Source organism: Dermochelys coriacea, chromosome 3 (genome assembly GCF_009764565.3).
Source record: "Dermochelys coriacea isolate rDerCor1 chromosome 3, rDerCor1.pri.v4, whole genome shotgun sequence".
NCBI lineage: Eukaryota > Metazoa > Chordata > Testudines > Dermochelyidae > Dermochelys > Dermochelys coriacea.
The window spans coordinates 89,017,553-89,036,961 of record NC_050070.1 but is presented as its reverse complement, the minus strand read 5'-3'; the positions used below and the strand labels follow the sequence as shown (position 1 = coordinate 89,036,961).

General features: G+C 41.9%; 1 protein-coding gene across 2 annotated transcripts in view; it reads left to right on the top strand.

The window, feature by feature from the left end:
• Nucleotides 1-7,761: 7,761 nt before the first annotated feature.
• Nucleotides 7,762-19,409, top strand: part of HS3ST5 (heparan sulfate-glucosamine 3-sulfotransferase 5) — a 285,207-nt gene continuing 273,559 nt past the window's right edge. The window contains exon 1 of one of the 2 annotated variants that reach the window (XM_043510861.1): nucleotides 7,762-8,175. The gene's annotated coding sequence lies outside the window, so the exon portion shown is untranslated. Of the gene's footprint in view, nucleotides 8,176-8,223; nucleotides 8,365-19,409 lie in introns of those variants that run through there. The other variant, XM_038397977.1, reaches the window with a different exon arrangement.

The following is a 19,409-nucleotide window of genomic DNA, read 5'->3' as shown; positions in this document are numbered from 1 at the left end:
GACCAAAGAGTTGTGGGAGATCATGGACTCCATTATTTTGGAACAGCTGTTGCAGAGTCTCCCAAGGTCATTAGGGTTTGGGTGCTGTTTTAGTTAGTCAATAAGACACAGAAATCCCTGAGTCTTTTCAACAACAGATCTTTATTTCATATGAGACATTACAAACATGGCTGCAGCACTGACTGCTTTCTTGTCTGTGAACTGGTGCGGACTGTTCTATATCCTGTTATGCAAGATACTGCACAGCTCAGGCCCTTTAAAGGTTCTAGATGCAGCTCCCTCTTGTGGGTAAGAAGCTGTTGTGCTTTACAGCCCCTTTATCATCTTTGTTTAAGAAAGTATACCTGAGTAACACAGTACTAGAACAGACTTAACAATTTATGTAACAACAGTTGATGTAGTTTGGTAGGGTCAATGATTTACTGTTCACTAAGTCTCTGCTTCTGGATGATGGTTTGATGTTCATTTGTGTGCAAGTACTGTTTCTTGGTGCTAGGAAAAGCTAATATTTGGCTTGTTGTTGGTCTTGGTTTTGCTTGTCCTTTCACATTGTTGAATGGCATGTTCTATTGGTTCCATGTCTGTCGTGTGTTAAGGAGTGAATTAATAGCATTCCATTTATCCTTATTCAGAGGGATCTTGCAGTTCCTCACCCTGCATTGGGTTTCCATTGGCTGTAAGATATTGTATTTGAATGGATTAATTTATGGTGCTGGAGATGTGTAGGTCCATCAACCACAACAGTATGGGAGAGGAGGTTATCTGTTCCATTGTGTTGCCCCTTTCCATGGGTAGGATTTGTCTTGAAGAAATAATTACACTTTTTTTTACTGGCTATCCAGGTTGTGTATCTGGATTGTCTTTGAACTGTCTGCCGTAGTTGGTTGTAGCTTTGTTGTACTTCTCTAAGTGACTCCTTCCACTACTTAAGGTTTTAATAGCACATTGGCTGTACCCATGTGTGAGTGTCTGACCATTAGAGGTTGCACAGGGCTGCTGGTCATGCCTTCGGTGGGGGGAGGGAGAGGGTATTTCTCCACTCTAGAATGGCTTGCCATGTGTTATTCTTTAATCTTTTATTTAAGAGAATTGGGGGGGGGGGGGTTGTTTTGTTTGATTTAACTTAGCCACCATCTAAGAGTCAATCCAATGACAATGTTACTGTTAAATTCCCAATCTTTGGTGAAGTGTGCAAATTCCTTTTGGTGAACTGTGATCCATTATCTGAGATGACACAATCTGTTATATCTTGCCTACTTAAACATCCTATTGCTTTGTCTATTATTACTGCTGCATGAACTGTGAAATAGTTAATCGGTGTGGGTGCTTAGGACATCTGAAAAGGGATTACCCTTGTACAGTCTGTGATCTTGCTGAGCTCTGTGGGTGGACAGAAACCTTTGGGAAGCAGTTAAAGCAAACACACCTGGTCTCTGAAGGTTGGGTAGAAATAAGGGGTGGGCCTTGTTGACTCTACCATGGGCTGTCATTGGTTGAGACTGGGTGAAGCCTTACTACATGGTTGTGGGGCAAGCCTCAGTCTTGCCGCACAACTCAGTCTAAGGCATATCCATGGGGAAAGAAAAATCTTCCCAGTGGCCCAGGTGCCTCTAGAAATTTGGGGAACACTTGGTAGAAGTGGGTTGGTGTAGTCAGGTCATTGCCCCAGCCTGTATTAACTGATGGATTGGAGCCCTTTTTCCTTTGAGGATATTGAAAAATACCCACAGAACCAAACCTCTAGAGAGGGAAAGAGCAGAGCAGATGAGGCCACAAGGAAAAAGGCCAAGAAGTCAAAGGTGGGTTAGAAAAGGGAGAAATGGGACAGACAAGACAAGAGACAAAGAACCCAAAGGTATAGGGAAATGAAAAGGGGGCAAAAGTAGAATAAGCTTTGACAGAGGAGGAAGGCAAAGCAGGTATGTAAAAAGGTTGAGAGAGACAGAGCAAGGATAACAGTGTACTGAAATCCAAGGTAACCTAAGTAAAATAGTAGAAAGGGAGACTAAAGGCATGGAAGAAGTCCAATGATGTAAAAGGTTGCCCTGGTGTGAAGACAGGTGGTCAGAAACAAATATGGGAGTTATCCCCTCTCCCATTTTCCACCAAATGGTGCATTCTGATGAAGGCTCCTACAGGGATTTTTGAGAGCCAGTTTAGACACCTTGCTAGTGGGAGAAGATGGCAGTCCCTAGAGGAAAGACACAACCCAAGGCAGGAAAGAAAGTCCTGGAAGGAAGCAAAAACAAGAGAAAAGGGGAGGAGATGTGTGATAGTGGGAGTAGCCTAAGGCTTTGTAAGCAACCTGCCCCCATTGGTCAAACTGGGAGATAAGACTGGATAGTTAATCAATTAACAAGGGGATTCAGCTTGTCAACTGGGGACTGTCAAATGGGAGAAGGGAAGGGTTGAGGAAGAGTAAAGAGGCTTAGGATCTCGGAGGTGAGGCCTTTTCTCCTTCCCATCTGCTCCCCACCCTATGGCAAGGAGGTACACTGAAGCTTGGGGAAAGCCTTATAGTGAGGGACATGAAGCTTACATAAGGCTTTGTAAATAAAGTAAACTGTGAACGTGCATAAGAGTGTGAGAGTACTGCTTGCAAAGAGAAATCCAGGGTGAGGGAGTCTCCCCTGTGAAATATCCTGGTTTGACCAGTAGAGAGCCATAATTGAACTCCGTTCTCCTGAATCCCAGTCCAGCAAGTGAATGGATTATAAAATCTCCCAGGCAGGGACCCACCATCTCTTTTATGCAATGTCTAGCACAAATAGGCTCTAGACTCAAGGTGCTACTCTAGTACAAATAATAATAATAGTGCCTGACCCATGTGATCATCTTAATCTTTGTGGTTTTCTTAGGCTTCCTTTCAGTAGAGTCAAAACAATTATAGCCATTCTTGCAGATGTGTGCACTATTTCTACGTTATTGCATTTCTTGGTTCTTTCCTTTCCTGTCTCTAACTGCAATATAATGCATCAGTAAAACTCCTATTCATATTTATAGTTGTCCTTCAAATTGAAGGCCAAATCTTGGACTGATCTTACATAGGGATAAGGCGCATCCTTTTTCCTGTTTTTGTTACAGCTTTTCACTAGCTTGAGTGATCCTGAGGACATTCAGTATAGTAGCTGGACCTCTAGAACTGTGCTCTGGCACAATAGCCATCCATGGACTTTGGTCCATCTCTCCCTCTGGGCAAAAGCCACTGAATTAACTGCGGGTTTAAAGCTGCATTAATCCTCTTGGAAAGGTGAGTTAGGAAATGGCAGGTTGAGGGGTGAAGATGGGTCCCTAAGAATTTTCCAAAATTACAAAATACTTTTGCAGGCAGATGTCCTAGAGATTTTGATGGATGTCATCATTGTCATGCCTCCTGTCAGCTCTGTGTTCTTGGGGAACCAGGGTGCAGTATCCAGCCTGTCTGAGTCTCAAAGTCTCATTCCCCCCAGCCCAGCCTCCGCTTGAACCAAAACTGATCAGAAGAAAAACCTACAAAAAGAATGAAAAGGCAGTGGAAGACTCACCTAAACCCCTCAGGACAAGGGTGACAAGATTAAGGCAACTCCTTTAGCCTCATTTGCATTGAAGATGGGACATGGAGGCATCTCCATTAGCATACAGAATGGAGAAGAGAGATTCCAAGCCAAGAACTACACTGAACTCTGGGACCAGAAAAGCAGGGAAGCACTACTTGATAGGGGAATCTCTGCTCAAGATGTTAATGAACCCACACCTGCACACACCCAACTCAGTGGTTATCAGACCAATTCTAGTAAAATATCCTGTATTGGTATCCAAAATACTGAAGCTGCCTAATTGCATCCTGAGCTCCCTGGAAGGAACATTGCCCATAGGCAGGAATAATCAGTTCCTATTGTCTAGCCTGAACAAAACAACTTGAGACATCAGTTTACCCATAAACAAATCTAGTGTCCTCCATTGAACCATTGTTGTTTCCCTACAAAAAGCCCTTACCCACGCTCAAGTAAGTGTTGTGATGCCTGGATCCAAAATCTGCATCAGTTCTATTGGGACTTCATCTTCTCCTGACTGATTTGTGCTCAGGGCTCTGCCTGTCTCCAGCACTCCGGACCCTCAGCTACCACCATCACTTGGGAACCCTGTCCAGCTCAAGCTTCACAGAGTGGTAAGAATCCAACTCTTTCTCTCTAGGTATAGCTTTCTAACCCTGACTTTTGTGATCAGGTATAGTTTTCTAAACCTGACTTTTGTAATCAAATTTAAGCTAGATTTAATATTGTAACTCTTTTGTTTCTCTCCTTGTATGGTTATTACCTGGCAATAAATAAGTTTTTATGGTTAAGCTGGTTTCTTCCCTTTCTCATGTTTTTGGCTTTCCCATTTGCTCTGCAGCAATGCTCCTATTACCTGTACTGCCCAAAAATCCTGTGGGGTTTGCTCATCAAGTGGGTTACTACCAGAACAATTGTAACATGAAGGTGGGGATTGGGATGTGCTGAACCTGTGGCATAGGAAGGTGGCAGCTTGGAAGTGCTGCTCAAACCAGCCTGCTCAGGCATACTCTATTCTGGTGCAGTGCCCATGGCATATGAGGGTGTCAGCTGGGAAGTGCTATTTGACCCAGCCTGCTGAGTGCAAGGGCATATAAGGGTGACAGCTTGGGAGTGCTGATTGACCCTATCTGCTCAGACATGCTCTCTTAGTGTGTGTGTGTGTGTGTGTGTGTGTGTGTGTGTGTTCGTTTGATTGTGGGGCTGGAGGAACCCAGCTCTGGAGAACCTAGGTCCTGCAGGATAGCTCCATTGGGAGGGAACTTGCAGAAAGGAGAAGTAGAGCTCCATATGAAAACACAAGTGGCACAAGCAGTACATTGATAGAATTACAGATTCTTCCCCCCCCCCCCCCCCCAGCAAAGAATAACCCTAAGAAGTATGTATCCCAAAGTAATGGGCAAATCTGGTAACACTCCCCCATGATTAATATTCTTCCTCATATTTATTTTCCCATGTTTTACTTAAATGCAATCCTGAGGGCCATGTAAGGGAAGAAGACTATTCACACATCTGTAGCACCCTATAGCAATCTGAGCAGCGGGAGGGGTTTGGCAGCACATAGCCACACCTGAGAAAAGTGCCTCTCTTAGGATTTGATCGAATATTCCAATCTGCAGTCAGAAAAGACTCCACATGTCTCCACTGAGAGGGATGGAATTTGCCCCTTAAAATACAGACCTTCTAAGATGACATGACAACCATGTTTGAATGGAGACATAACTATCTCAAGTGCTCCTATAACACAGAGCAAACTAAACAAAATAAAGGAAGCTTATAGAGTTTCCATATTTGCTTTTAAAAGACTTACTTTTGTAAGACATAGCTTCCACCTGTATCCCTATCAATGATTTTTCCTTAAGTCCAGACACCAATTTGTTACAGTTGTGTTGAGTGCTGCACTTCTACTACTGATTAGTCTTATTTATTCAGGGGGAAAAATATTTGAAGTATCTGCATAATATTCTGTGTGTGCAATATAAAGGATATGGAATAAAAAGAAAGGTAGTGAGGGGAAAAATAGATGTTCTATTTACATATTTTAATTAGCAAAATGTTTTCTACCACACTGGGCTTCATTTCATTTCTGTGTATAAACAGAACTACAAATAAAACTGATAACATAAATATGTTTTAGTGCCGAATATTAAATTAGTTAAAAGGTTTGATGTAAAGTATGGATTTTTCGTATACTGTCATTCACCTTTGTTGAATATATTATCATATTGGACAAGCAATATTTTTAATCCCTGGGAAACAGTGCAAACTACTAGCATCATTTGTTCAAGAAAAATACACTGTACTCCTTCCTTATTGCTTGTATTGTTAAAGGCTTCTCTTAATTTGTTATGAGTGGATTTTAGTTTCAAAAAAGAAAGAAAAGAAAATGACTTGTCTTTTTAAAATATAAGAATTTGATTGTGTGCTATTGTTGCCTGCCAACAATGAGCTAAAGAGATTAATGGATCATAGATTTGGCAAACAGCCACATTTCCTCCTGCTCAAGACATTTTAACAATATAATTTTGTTTTCCTTTTATCATTGAAGGAGTTGTTGGTAAATAGAAGTTGGATTTTTATACAGGTTTTTTTCCCCCCAGAAATCCTGCAGCTTTTTCAGTCATTCATGGTGGATATTTGAGTCCCCTAGTTTGGGTGAGGAATGAAAAATAGGCTTCTGATTCACTTGTGTAGTCTTGCACTTTACACCAAAGTGGATATAAATCTGAATGGTAGCAGGCTTTTGCTGTTGTTCTTTTATCATTCTTCATACTCTGGGACTCATGTCACTATGAATAGCAAATTGGTAGCATTTTACACCCACTTTGTACTGGTGCAAATAACTATACAAGTAAAGGCCCAAGAAGAATCAGGCCCTCAGTTGGTATTTTCTGCTACTTGAGATACTTTGGGTCCAATCCTCTGCTTCAGTGATGTGACTGGCCACCACCCTGCTCACATATGTATGGACCAGCTCATACCTTCATGAGACCACTTTCCAACTTCTCATTTGCAATTATCCAGTTTACCCTAGTTCCCTTCACCTTCCCTCAATGACGAAAAATCAAAGGGAGACAAGAGGTGAAAGTCTTCAGCGTAGCAGCCGTGTTAGTCTGTATTCGCAAAAAGAACAGGAGTACTTGTGGCACCTTAGAGACTAACAAATTTATTTGAGCATAAGCTTTCGTGAGCTACAGCTCACTGCATCCAAATGCATCCGATGAAGTGAGCTGTAGCTCACGAAAGCTTATGCTCTAATAAATTTGTTAGTCTCTAAGGTGCCACAAGTCCTCCTTTTCTTTTTGCGAATACAGACTAACACGGCTGCTACTCTGAAACAAGTCCTCCTGTTCTTTTAGGCGAAAGTCCTAAACGCTGTAGTAGTTTAAAAACAAACCAAAACTCAGTACTTCAATACCCTCGCCCCCTTCCCAATCTCAAGGGTAGGACACCTTTAGAGCACATCCGCTGGAGCAAACTCCAGTTAGACAAGGTAGAGCTGCCTCTCTTCGGCCCGGTATGCCTGCTGGGGAAGCCGAGGGAGACCCCATAATGGGACAGGCAGCAGTCGAGCTTAAAATGCAAATCAACAAGGAACCAAGTTGACGGGGGCTATTTTTTCTCTCCTGCGAACGGGGGGGGGGGTCTGGGGTTTTAAAACCATTCCCCCGAGCCTGGGGGAAATAGTGGAAGGTGGGCAGGAAGTAGCCCCTGGCGCCTAACTACTGAGCCCATCGTCCCGTTTGGGAAGAGAGGGAGCTGAGGGGGGGCCGGTGCAGGCGCCAAATCAGGCATCGCAAGGCTGTCGCGGCGACGCTGCTGCTGCTTCCTTACGCTGCCGTGGACATGTCCGGCAACGGTTCAGAGAAGCAAGCAGCAGCGCCCCAGCCCCAGCCGCTCCTTCCCCGCCTGCTGAGCCGCGCTCCCCTAGGGCACGCTTGCACCTTCCCTCAGCGGCCGGAGCCAGGCCCGGGCCCCTCGGGGCAGCGGCCGGGGGGCCCCTGTGGGTCTGCGCGGGGGCCACCGGCGCTGCGCTGCGCTGCGCTGCGCTTCCCAGCCTGCGCGGCTGTGAGCTGGCGGGGCTGCTCCGTGCGCCAGGCGGAGAGACTCGCGCGCGCAGCTGGGCACAGCCACAGGCGGCAGCAGCTGCGGGGCGCCCCGCACTGGCCGGGAGGGGGCGCCGCCGTGTCTCCCTCACAGCCACGGAGGCTGGACCTCCTCGGCTGCTCCGGCCTCCCGCGGCAACCGGGGAAGGCAGGGGCGTGGGGCTGTTCCGTGGGAAACCACTCCTCGCTCGCAGCGGGGGAGTTCGTGTGCGAGACCGGGGGCTGCCTCTCCCGCCGCCGCCGCCGCTCCCGGGCGCAGGGGACGGGCGGTGCAGGGAGTGGGGCCGCCGCTGCCGTGCCCGCGCCGCGGGCGCGCGCCCTGCCGCACCTGGCCCCAGCCTCTCTGGGATGTGCAGAAAACGCGTCCTGAACTCCGCGACTTCCCCCCGTCTCCGGCAGTGCGGGTGAGTCCCCCGCCTCCACGCACACGCAGCAGAGCCACTCACTCCGGGGGGTCTCCCGCGCGGGGCTGAGCCCCTGGCTGCTGAACGGCGAAACCCGACCCGCTGCCCCCCTCCTGCTTTTCAGGGTGCCCGGTAAGTGGTGGTGACGAGCAGGAAGCCTGCCCCCGCCGGCATGTGCTGGGCTAGCGGGAGCGGCGCCCGCTCTCGCCGCGCGCGCGGCAAGGCGGAGGGCGGGCGGCAGCGGCGGGTGCGCTGCTGAAGGCGAAGCTTTAGAGAAGGACTTTTCCGCGGCTGGGCTGGATCTCGCTGACCGCGCGCCGGGTACCGTACGAGGCTTCTCCTGTGTATTGCTGGGGCTCCGGCGGGGGGGGGGGGGGAGTTGCGCATTTCGTTGGGGACACTTTGGGGGTTCTGTGGGCGTGCTACCTGCCACACCATAGTGCGTGCGGTGTGGGGGCTTCCCTGTCTTGTTCGGGGTACGGTGGGGGCATTGTGAGAGTTGGCCGGGGTGCAGTGTTTTGGAGGGGTTGGTTCTCTGCGTTGCTCTGGTACAGTTGTCGGGGATCTGCGTTGCTGCAGACTGTGTGCCTTGCTGTGGGTACAGTTGTGGGGATGGTCCTGTGCATCGGGGTACAGTTGGGGGTGGGGTTGGTTCCGTGCACTGCTGAAGGGTTTCTGTGCATTGCTCTGCTGGGTACCATTGGTTCTGTGCCTTGCTGGAGCTGGGCGCGGGGATCTGTATCGCCGAGGGCAGGCTGGAGTTGCTGTAAGGAATTAGCCCATATCTGGCTGCCAGAGGCTTGTGGTTTATACTGTTCCTGTGAGAGTGACCCCCATATTAGTGGTGATGCGATTCAGAGCTGTAGAAGGGGAGTGAGAGGGTCTGTTCTCCCGCCAGCCGCTGTAACCTGCGGTGGGAGAGGCTCCGCTCCTGGGGTAGGTGGCATCGCGCCTCCTGTCGCCTGGGTCCCAGCGTGGGTCTTCCCTACTCCCACCACAGGCAATTCAGCCCTTACCCAAGGAAGCCGCCTATGGAGTTCATCAACTACTATCCCTTCTTCCTGCCAGCCCATATCTCCCCTTTATGTGCTTCGTAGCGGGTTCTGGCTGCAAAATATTGTTCCCGTAAGGGAGGTTTAATATTTGCAAAATGGTTGATATCAAATTAGTGCCTGGCTGCACCGAACTAGAGATTTGTGCCTGGTGACTCCTCTCAGATGGCCGGTACCTCCGGCTCTCAGATGTCAGACTCTAGAGCAAGGGGGCTGTTTGTTCCTTCCCACGAATCGGGCAGAGCAGTGGGAAACAGATAAAACTGGTGATTGCTGGAGACTTTTAAATAGGTTTTTGCTACACGATCTCAATATTTCTCCTGGTTTTAGAAGCAGCACCATGTCTCCGTTTATTTGAAATACTGGGTCTGATCTTGCTCCCATTCAAGTCAATGGCAAAACTCCCATTGACTTCAGTGAAAGAAGGGTAGGGCTCGTGCTGAATACTGTTCAAAGGAAAAGGATAAGAGAAAGCAGGCTGAAATAGGTACAGTAGCAGAGATTAGTGAAAGAAGTTCATTCTAAGAAGATAAGAATAGCTGTTACCAAAGCGATTTTTATCTGCATCGTGTCGGAATTATCTTGTAGATTTCCATTCCGACATAGTGAAGAAAAATCTAAATGATTGTCTTCTCTTCAAATGTTTGGTAACAAAAGGGAGACTGAGTCACTTTATACACTGACTTCCACAAAATATCCAGGGGGTCAGAATGTTTTGAGTTTTTTTTTCTAGTGTTCTACTTTCCCCTTCCCCTGCCCCTCCCCTACTATAAAGTTATTAACCAGAGAGGGGTCTGATCCAAAGCCCACTTAGCTCAGTGCAAAGTCTCCCATTGACTTCAATAGCCTATGGATCAGACCCTAAGAGTAAGCAGTGGGAACAGGAGATTAACAAGAGAAATGTAATATCCATAAGGAAAGGCGTTGCATAATATTCAATTCTTGAACAGTTCCCCCTTCCCCTTGGGGAAACGCAGTATACTTTTTATTTCTTCTTCCATTTTTAAGAACTCCTGCACAACATATACACAAACAAGAATGCATCTTAATAATTAAAATGAACATTATATAGATTACAAAGCATATTTTATGCAAAAAGTAGAAGATGGAAGTTTTAGTTCATAGAATTAAACATAAACTATGTTGTCTGCATAGTGGAGTATCAGGGTTAGAAGCAGTTCAATATAGTAATGGGACCCCAAATCTTTAATAAACCTTTAAGAAAAAAACCGTCTCATTTCCATATCCTGATCACTTTTTATTCCTCTCTCTGCCAACTCTAAAATGACAGAATGTTATTTGTACTTTATAGATATATTTGTCAATTCTCATCCAAAAGAATAATTTGTGGAAGCTCTCTATATAGTGATCTTATTAACTTTTCTACAAAATGTTAAAAAGAACTCCAAAACACTAAATATCCTTATCCAAATATCTAAAACTGTTAGGGTCTTTGCCAGTAATCCAAGATGCCTACAGATATTTAATTGTTAGAAATAGGATGCTTCATAGCAAAGAATAACCTTTCCGTATTTTCTTATAGTTACCCTTTTAATAAAAAAGTCATGTTCATATATGCTGTATATACAATTCAAGGTACTGGACCTAGCCATCAGCTTTTTTCTATGCTTCCAGCAGAATTGCTATTAAATTGAATGTGTCCATAATATTTATTTATGGACAGATATTCCTATTAGAGTTGGGGGGGAGTGAAGGGGACAAGGCTTTAAAGTAGATAAATGCTTTTCTTTTTTGTCACTTTCTCTTTTCTCTTGCAACCTTCACATTATGGGGAGGAGGCTCAGACCTAAATGTCAGACTGCAGTTTTTATCCCTAACTTTACTGTAATATCCTGAATTTAAATTGTTTTAAATCAGGTACTATATATTTGGGGCTCAGTTAGACAGAATTTTGTTGAGGTTTTTCTTGTCTTATCTAGTACTTACTGACAGTCATTGCAATAAGTTATTTTTACTATTTTACTTTTCATTTAGATAATTAATATTTTTCCATATTAAAAACGTTGGCCTGATTTCCTCCCCCCCCCCCCCGCCCTCCCCAAGCTGCTAAGCAACTGCAGGTCCTGTTGTTTTCATCTGGAGTTGTGGATATTCCATAACTCTGAAAACAAGGACATTTATTTGCATAAATCTTAGCATAAGCCCTGGTAAGCCATCAGTTATGCAGTATTGTACACCTTTTTAGATTTTGTCCCAATGACTGCTCACATATACATTAAGAAATCCAAGTGATACTTCAAACATTTGTGTATGGTTTCTGAAATTAGAAAGGTGTATACTCATTGTTGGTATTTTAGGTTTATCCATAAATGAAGTGTGTGTGTGTGTGTGGGGGGGGGGGGGGGCAGGGGTTCCTAGATCAGAGGTTGTATGGAGTGGGAAAGGAAATTAGCAAATGAAGAATCTACATTTGAACCTCCTTTAATCACTTTTAACCTTCTTGTTAGTATAATCTGCTGAGGAAAGTGTTGCTTGATCCAGATATCACTCTTGTCTAAATTTTTCATTTAGGCTTCTGAAAATGTACTATAAAGTACGTTCCTTTGAAATATATTTATAAAGTCCTGTAACCTTCCAGTTTGTTTATCATATGACTGATACTGACAGATTACTGAGCTCATATAATTAGATTGTAAACATTTCTTACCAGGATTCCAGCAAACAGACCCTTGACTTTCTTCTGACTTCTTGTCATGTTTATATTTTAAAATCAATTGTATGGTGTCATATCTTAATTTGTAGAGCAAATTCTTAGAAATTGAAGAATATAGTTCTTAACTCATAACCCATCAATTTAAGAACAAAAACATCCATGTAGCTCAAATCCATCAAAATATTGTATTCAGGTTATGCATTCTACGTATGGAATATGACATGTAAAACAGATGGTATGTAAAATTATGCATACCATGGCTGGAAAACCACAATATCTAAATTCAGTGCAACAGAACAAGGAAGGACTGTCATATGTAACTTAATGTTTTAGTGGCTTGTGTGTACTGGATTAGTGTGTTTTACTGGTTTAATTCATGAATTTCGTTTTCCTTTGTTTTAATCATGACTTTCTAGAGAAAACAATCTCCCTTAGAAATGCATGAGCTTACCACACAATAGAGTCTAGTGGCTAAATAACATGAAAACATACATCAAGGGAAACACTGTTATATCAACTTTGGTCCAAAATGTAAATTCAAGATTAATAGAAACACTCTTGTGTATTTAAAAAACAACAACATTTTTTAACCAAATAAACTGCCCCTGCAATATTGCAACGCAGATAATGTTTACTTGTAATTTTGTTACTCATCCATACGTTAGGTAAACAGTATCTGGCAATGGATGACTTTAATGAGGTCATTTTGGTCTGTGTAAATACTGTGCTAGTACCAAATCCTAGCTTTCTTTCTCAGGCATTGGGAGTTTTGCCTCAGTAAAGACTGCAGGATCTGGCGCTGAATCAAGAGTTTGTAACTATGCAAAATAGTGCGCATTTTAAAATCAAATAAAATGGTTACAGCAGAAGGACTCACGTTCAGGAAAACACTAAGCCCATACATATCTTTAAGTATGTACTTAAATCCCATTGAAGTCATTGGGACTTAGGCATGTTTTTAAAAGCTTTGCTGGATAGGGATGTTTTCCTGAAGCAGGGCCAAAACTATTGACAGTGGTTGGGCTATACTATGTAATGACTGCTTGACAAATTTTATTCACTTTTTTTTGGGGGGGGGGGGAGAGGCGGGAAACACCTTTAAAAAATTCTACTTTATTTTTTTAAGTTGTAAATCTTTTTTTAAAATGTTCAAATGCATTTTAATTACATAATAACCATAGAGTGATTCTGTAGGGCTGAGACATCTTGTGCTCAGACCCAAGTGAATTTTCAAAGATGAAGTATGAAAGAACAAACTTTATAATTAAAGTCACACAAGATGAACTCTAGTAATACTAGCAGACACCAATATAACATAATACAAAACAATCTTGTCTAAAGCTTATAAGGTTCAGCTATTATTGAATAAGTAAATGAAGGAAAGTTGAGACACTTTAACTATTTAATAACCCAGAGAACCTTTAAGATATTTGAGGTAACACACTATGCTTCACATTGCAAAAACGGATAATGTTAGCTCACTGGTACCTGTGGTCATGATGCACGTTGACGCTAGCAATGGGATGCTTCTTGAGAAGATCTGACTTTCTATGCAGAGGGATTAAGATAACATGTCTGTCATGAGGTGGTATATAACACTAATGTCCAATCCATTTCTTTTCTGCATGACATCAAGTTTATCCATTCAAGTTGCTGTACTAGTATCTTGTATTATTATGTCTTGAATAATTTTGACTGTGTGCATTTGTTGGAGTCTCCAAAGGACTATCATAAATAAAACTGTTAGTTTTCATTATAGTAGAAACATTTGGAGACTACCAAGGGATAACTGTAAAAGCAGCAAAGAGTGCTGTGGCACCTTATAGACTAACAGACATATTGGAGCATAAGCTTTCATGAGTGATACCCACTTCGTCGGATGCATGTGCAAGGGATAACTGGATATTACATTTAGGCAAACGTATTTAAAAAAGAAAAGTAAATACCAAAAATGATTGGTAAAAGGTCTTTATGACTCAATTTATAAACAAAGGGTATATACTTTTGTTTTGAAAAGTCACAAAGGCAATGCCAATACTGGTTTAATCCTGCACAAAAATAACTGTGACATGAGTTGAAGAATAGGGGTTTATCCTCCAAAGCAGGTGCTTAAACTTGCTCAGCAGGTATATAAGGTTTCTCCACAAGCTGGACCACAGTGCCACCCACTCCACTAACAAGCTTTGCTACTATGATGATACCTTAAAAAGTGACATGTTTGACAAGTACAATGGGCTTATCTTCATGGCAATAGCCTTGTACAAATGGGCAGCTTTTGTTTTTTGGTCTTACGGCTATTATGTTATACATAATAAATAAAAGCAGACACCACAGAATTTGTTTTAAATAAACAAACCCAAACCATTTACCAGTATTTTTTCACCTGAGACAGATACTGTTTTAATAGAAGTTTACTTAGTTTACAGAACAGGCAACTTTAGTCTACTCTCTTACTCCTGCTTCTGAGAACTAAATTTACAACAGATTTGGGATTAACTGGAGGAAAGGAAAAGACAAGCAAAAATGTATCTCTTCAGACAGAGATAAAGTTTGTACTCTTAAGCCTTGATAGGACTATTCACATGTGTAGAATTATGCATTTCACAGATTCATAGATACTAAGGTCAGAAGGGACCATTCTGATCATCTAGTCCGACCTCCTGCACAACGCAGGCCACAGAATCTCACCCACCCACTCCTACGAAAAACCTCACCTATGTCTGAGCTATTGAAGTCCTCAAATTGTGGTTTAAAGACTTCAAGGAGCAGAGAATCCTCCAGCAAGTGACCCGTGCCCCATGCTACAGAGGAAGGCGAAAAACCTCCAGGGCCTCTTCCAATCTGCCCTGGAGGAAAATTCCTTCCCGACCCCAAATATAGCGATCAGCTAAACTCTGAGCATATTGGCAAAATTCACCCATATGAACATTTGCTTAAGTCTTTTCAGGATCAGGGCCTTGTTGGATAAAATTTTGCAGAAACCTCACTGCTTCATTAGATAGATAACGCTTTCTGACCATGCATCCGTGACTATACTCTTTTCTTTGGAATTCACAAAACATCAGACCAATACATTGATTTTTGTTTTGTTTGTATTTATTTAACAATAAGATCCAGTCTGTGTCTATACCTTGCTCCTGTTGCTTCCTACATTACAACTAAGATCCATCTTTTCTCTCCATCCACACAACTAAAACTCTCATCCTGTGTCTCAACTACTGCAACCTCCTCTTCTATGGCTCTGACAAATCCCATCTTGTCCCACTGAATCCATCCAAAAAGTTGCTGCAAGGATCCTTTTTACTAGCTCATCACTTGACCCATGTCACCCCTCTCGTTGTGTCCCTCCATCGTCTCCTTTTTGCCATTACATCAAACAAACTCCTTGTCTTCATTTTCAAGGCATTTTCAGAGTCTATCCCCATCCTACCTATCATCTCTAAAACATTTAATTGACATGTCAGCAATGCCAAACTTTATTGCCTACATAGTAGTAAACATTCATAAAAGCATCTTCATTCTTTGTCCCATGCTGCCTATTATGGAGTACCCCCTCAAACATGTGCAAAGCCACCTCCTTCATTCTACTTAAAACTCTCCTCTGCCATGATGCCTACAACATCCTGACAATGGTTCGGCAATTGCTTTTCTGAGACCCCCTGATTATTATCATGGCAAGTACGACCTTGCTGTTTCCTTGTGCTCCCTGGGTCTGTTTGTTCTATCCACCAGGTGTGTCTGATTTTATGCCCAGATGATAAGATCATTCAGGAAGGAATCATTTATGTGTTTATACAGCAAAATGGGGCTCTGGTTCATGATTAAATCCCCTAGACACTAATGTAATAATAACATTTAATAAATGTGCTGGGCACTTCACAGTACAGTCTAGAATAGAGAGAAAGGCAAGATGAAATGGTTATCTTAAATATATAAATTTCTGAATTAATTATTTTTCAGTTGTGTTGAATGTATACCACACAGAAATGATGGTGAAATCCTGCCCCCTTTAAGTCAAGGGAATTTAGCCACTAACGTTAATGGGGCCAGGATTTCACACTCCTTTAGGAATTACATAAAGGAGGAGAAGATTGGTGACCTAGCAAACTCAGCTTTGGAGGTAGATCTCTGCTTAGGAATCAACGCTGCAGAAGGTTTGGAGAAAGGAGTGTTAAACAAAGGAGGTGTTGATGCTAGCAACACTGGGAGACCAAGGGTGAGTGGTACATGATGTATGTAGGCCATAGGTAAATTGTACTGGGCCTCAAAGGACAGACCAAGAATTTTAAAAATGATAATGACGGGAAGCCAATCGAGCTATTCAAAGAACATTTGATATTGTTTGACTACCAAGGCAGATAACTTTGGCTGTTACAGTCTGGATTAGCAGGAACAGGGTTTGGGGAAGGATTTTGATTAAGGGTTTTGGGAAGACTTGAAGTTGAATAGTTGAGATGGCAAATAAAAAGGGCATGGACAAGAGTTTTTGCTTCCAGGAAAAAAGAAGGCTTCGTGGGGATTGGGAGGAACTTGGTGTTTTGTTTTGTTTTGCTAATCTTGTAGAAAAGAAGTGAAAAGGTTTGGTGATGGCCGGATATGTGGCAAGAATGAGAGGAAGGAGTCAAACATGATTCTGAGATTGTAAACCTGAGAGATGCAGAAGATTAAGTGAATCTGATACTTTCTTACTAACAAATGAACTCCCTTATACTGATGTTAATCCATGGGACACAATGAAATCTGAATCAAAAGGTAAATGAATATCAATTGTCTTGTCTTTGTTGTTGTTTGTTTTTAAAGCAACATTAAGGACAGCTAAGATTATAGTTAGGAGCTTTGCTACTACAGCATAAACAAAAAAAAACCTTCTGTCTATATAAAAATAAGAATAATCAGGATGAAATAAGTGTAACAGATCAATAAAACAATATAAAAATTATCTAAAATGTTTCTGTTAAGTAAACAACAAATCTGATGCATTGCTGGAATGAATGCTTAAAAGTAAAAAGTTAGAAGGGACAATTTAGTGGATTAAAAATCCTGATGGACACTGATTAATACAGATTATATTTTTAAAGGTGGGTTTTTTTTGTTTTTTGTTTTTTTGGTATCAAAATCTAAAATGGTTTCTACTTTGACCCCCTTCTAAGTTCCCTGCCCCTAGTAGGGATCTGCTGAATGTCAGACAGGAAAAACAATGAAGATAAAGGAAGATATGATAGCACAATAAATAATTTACTATAAATGTTTCCTGAAGGTAAAACCAAGCAGCAGGGCTCAGTGATTGACTGGAAGGCAATTGACTGGATCGAGTGGATCCTTTCTTTGGTAAGATGTCAGAAATGGAATTTATAGGGAATTTATTTTAGCTGAATCATTGCCAGGCATTCTCATCTATGTGCTGCTATATAATTATAAAGCATAGTATAAAATGGGGTGGTAAACATTTTATACCACTTAATTTCATATTCGTGCCTGTAGCAAAAGGATTGATATCCAGTGCAAAATCAGATTTGTAATTAATACTCTACATTTCCATCTATCCAGACAACAAACATGCTTTTATTTATACTCTAGGCAGAAGCGTCCATTCCAGAATTATGATTCAAAATCCAATTTCAAAGCAAATATTAAAATACCTGCTATTGTGAACTTTTCAAATTATTCTGAAAGAAAAAAGTCTGTGTGGCTTTCAAATATTGCAAAGACTTTACACATAGGCCGAAGAGACTTTGAGTAAAATCCTGCCGCATTGAAGTCTGTGGCAAAACTCCCATTGACTTCAGTGGGGCCAGATAACTGTTGTAATAAACTGTACATAGCAGGTGACATCACTAGCCCACATTTAAAAACTATTAATTGTGCTACTTCTTCTCCAAGGGAGGAATTCACTCACTGGCATGAAATGCAAATGTCCAGGCTGCATGTGGGTGGAGTGCAGAGTGCTTGGGCAGATGAAATCTGTTCTACCTCCAAGCCTGGATCAGAATGTGGGGCTGCTGTTTAAACCCAAACAGCTGCTATTCCAGCCTCGTCTCCATAACCACTGCATAGTTGTTTGGGCACTGGATCCATGTAAATATCACTCAGCAGCTCCTTCCCTTGCCTTTCTTCAGTCTGCATTATTGTCTTCCCTGCTTGCTGCTTTGATGCCAATACAGAGATCCATTATATAGGTGTGTCTGCACTCTTCCCGCTATCCACTTGTACAGCTTGGTACAGGGGGAGAGAAAAAGGTGAATTTCATCCTTTTATTGATGAGTCAAGTAGGACTGAACAAAAAATGGTATCTTTGAAAAAATTCAAGACACATTTAATTGAATTTTGTTTTCTGGTGAAACAAAGCAAAATTTAAAAAATAAATTGTTTTCATTTCCCCCTTTTATTTTCTGTACCCCCTTTTCTAAACTGGGAGAAAAATCCAATGAGGAAAAAACGGGATATTTTTATTTTTTCATGGCAAACATTTAGTTTTACTTGAAAAACTGCAGTTTTGAATGAAACAAATTTTTTTGAAATAAAACTAGTCTTTTTTGAAAAACTTTTAAGAAGATATAATGACATGCCTTAAAGCTGAACAGGAATTGTTGACCAAACATTTTTTTGTTGGAAATGCTGGTTGTCAAAACTGAAACTGTTCCCTTGTTGAAAATTTTTGCCATATCCTGTTTGAGTGGTGGTGGTGGTGATGGTGTTTGTTTTAAAACAACTTTAAATTTAAAATTAATGTATATTAAAATGTATAAATAAATTTGTTAGTTTCTAAGGTGCCACAAGTACTCCTTTTCTTTTTTAGTAAAATATATGAAAGTTTAATTTTAAAGTTATGAAAAGAAAATGTTACAGTTAACCTCATCTAAATTATTTTTTTCAGATTATCAATCCGTGAACGTTTGAGATAACTTTTTGTCTCTATTCAGGGTGGGAAAATTGTCATGGGATGGGGAAAATGTTTCTTGCCAAGCTCTACTAAGCACCTAGTGACAGAGCATATGAGTTCTTCCAAATTCCTTCCTGAGGTGTAATTTTATCCTAAGTCTTCCTCCATAACAGAAAGGAAGAAGTGGATGCTTGGGTCCCACACAACAGCTGGGGAAAGAGGAAAAACTAAATGATCCCTCTCGGTTGCTTTTTGGCGGGATATAAGTTGATTAATCCTTTCACTTGGATCTGTTTCTGACCAACTTTCAAAGCCAGAGGTGAGTGGACTTCTTAGTGCTAAACTGGATTTAATCTATGGGAAGGCAAGACCTGATGCTAAATAGTAATTGGAAGGTAGCTTGAATGGAGCCAGGGTAACTTACTCTTCCAGCAGTATAAAATGTAATATTTGTTCTTTGTTTGTCTCTGTCCTTAGGGTGCACCAATAAGAACTGTCTATGAACTAGACATCTTGCCTTCTGGATTCTGTTACCCAAAACCCACAAGGCATGGTATATGCCCCACAATCCGTGCATTGGATCAATATGGAAAGTTAAGAACCAAGTTATAATAATATTCCAAATATGCTGGAAAACTGTAGCTGGCCAGTCATTGCTGGTGACTCTAACCATTGGGGATAAAATCCACAAGAAAGAGAACCTGCAGGAATTGTTTTCTTATTTCAACAGATAATCATAGCTTAATCTGTGCCCTGATTC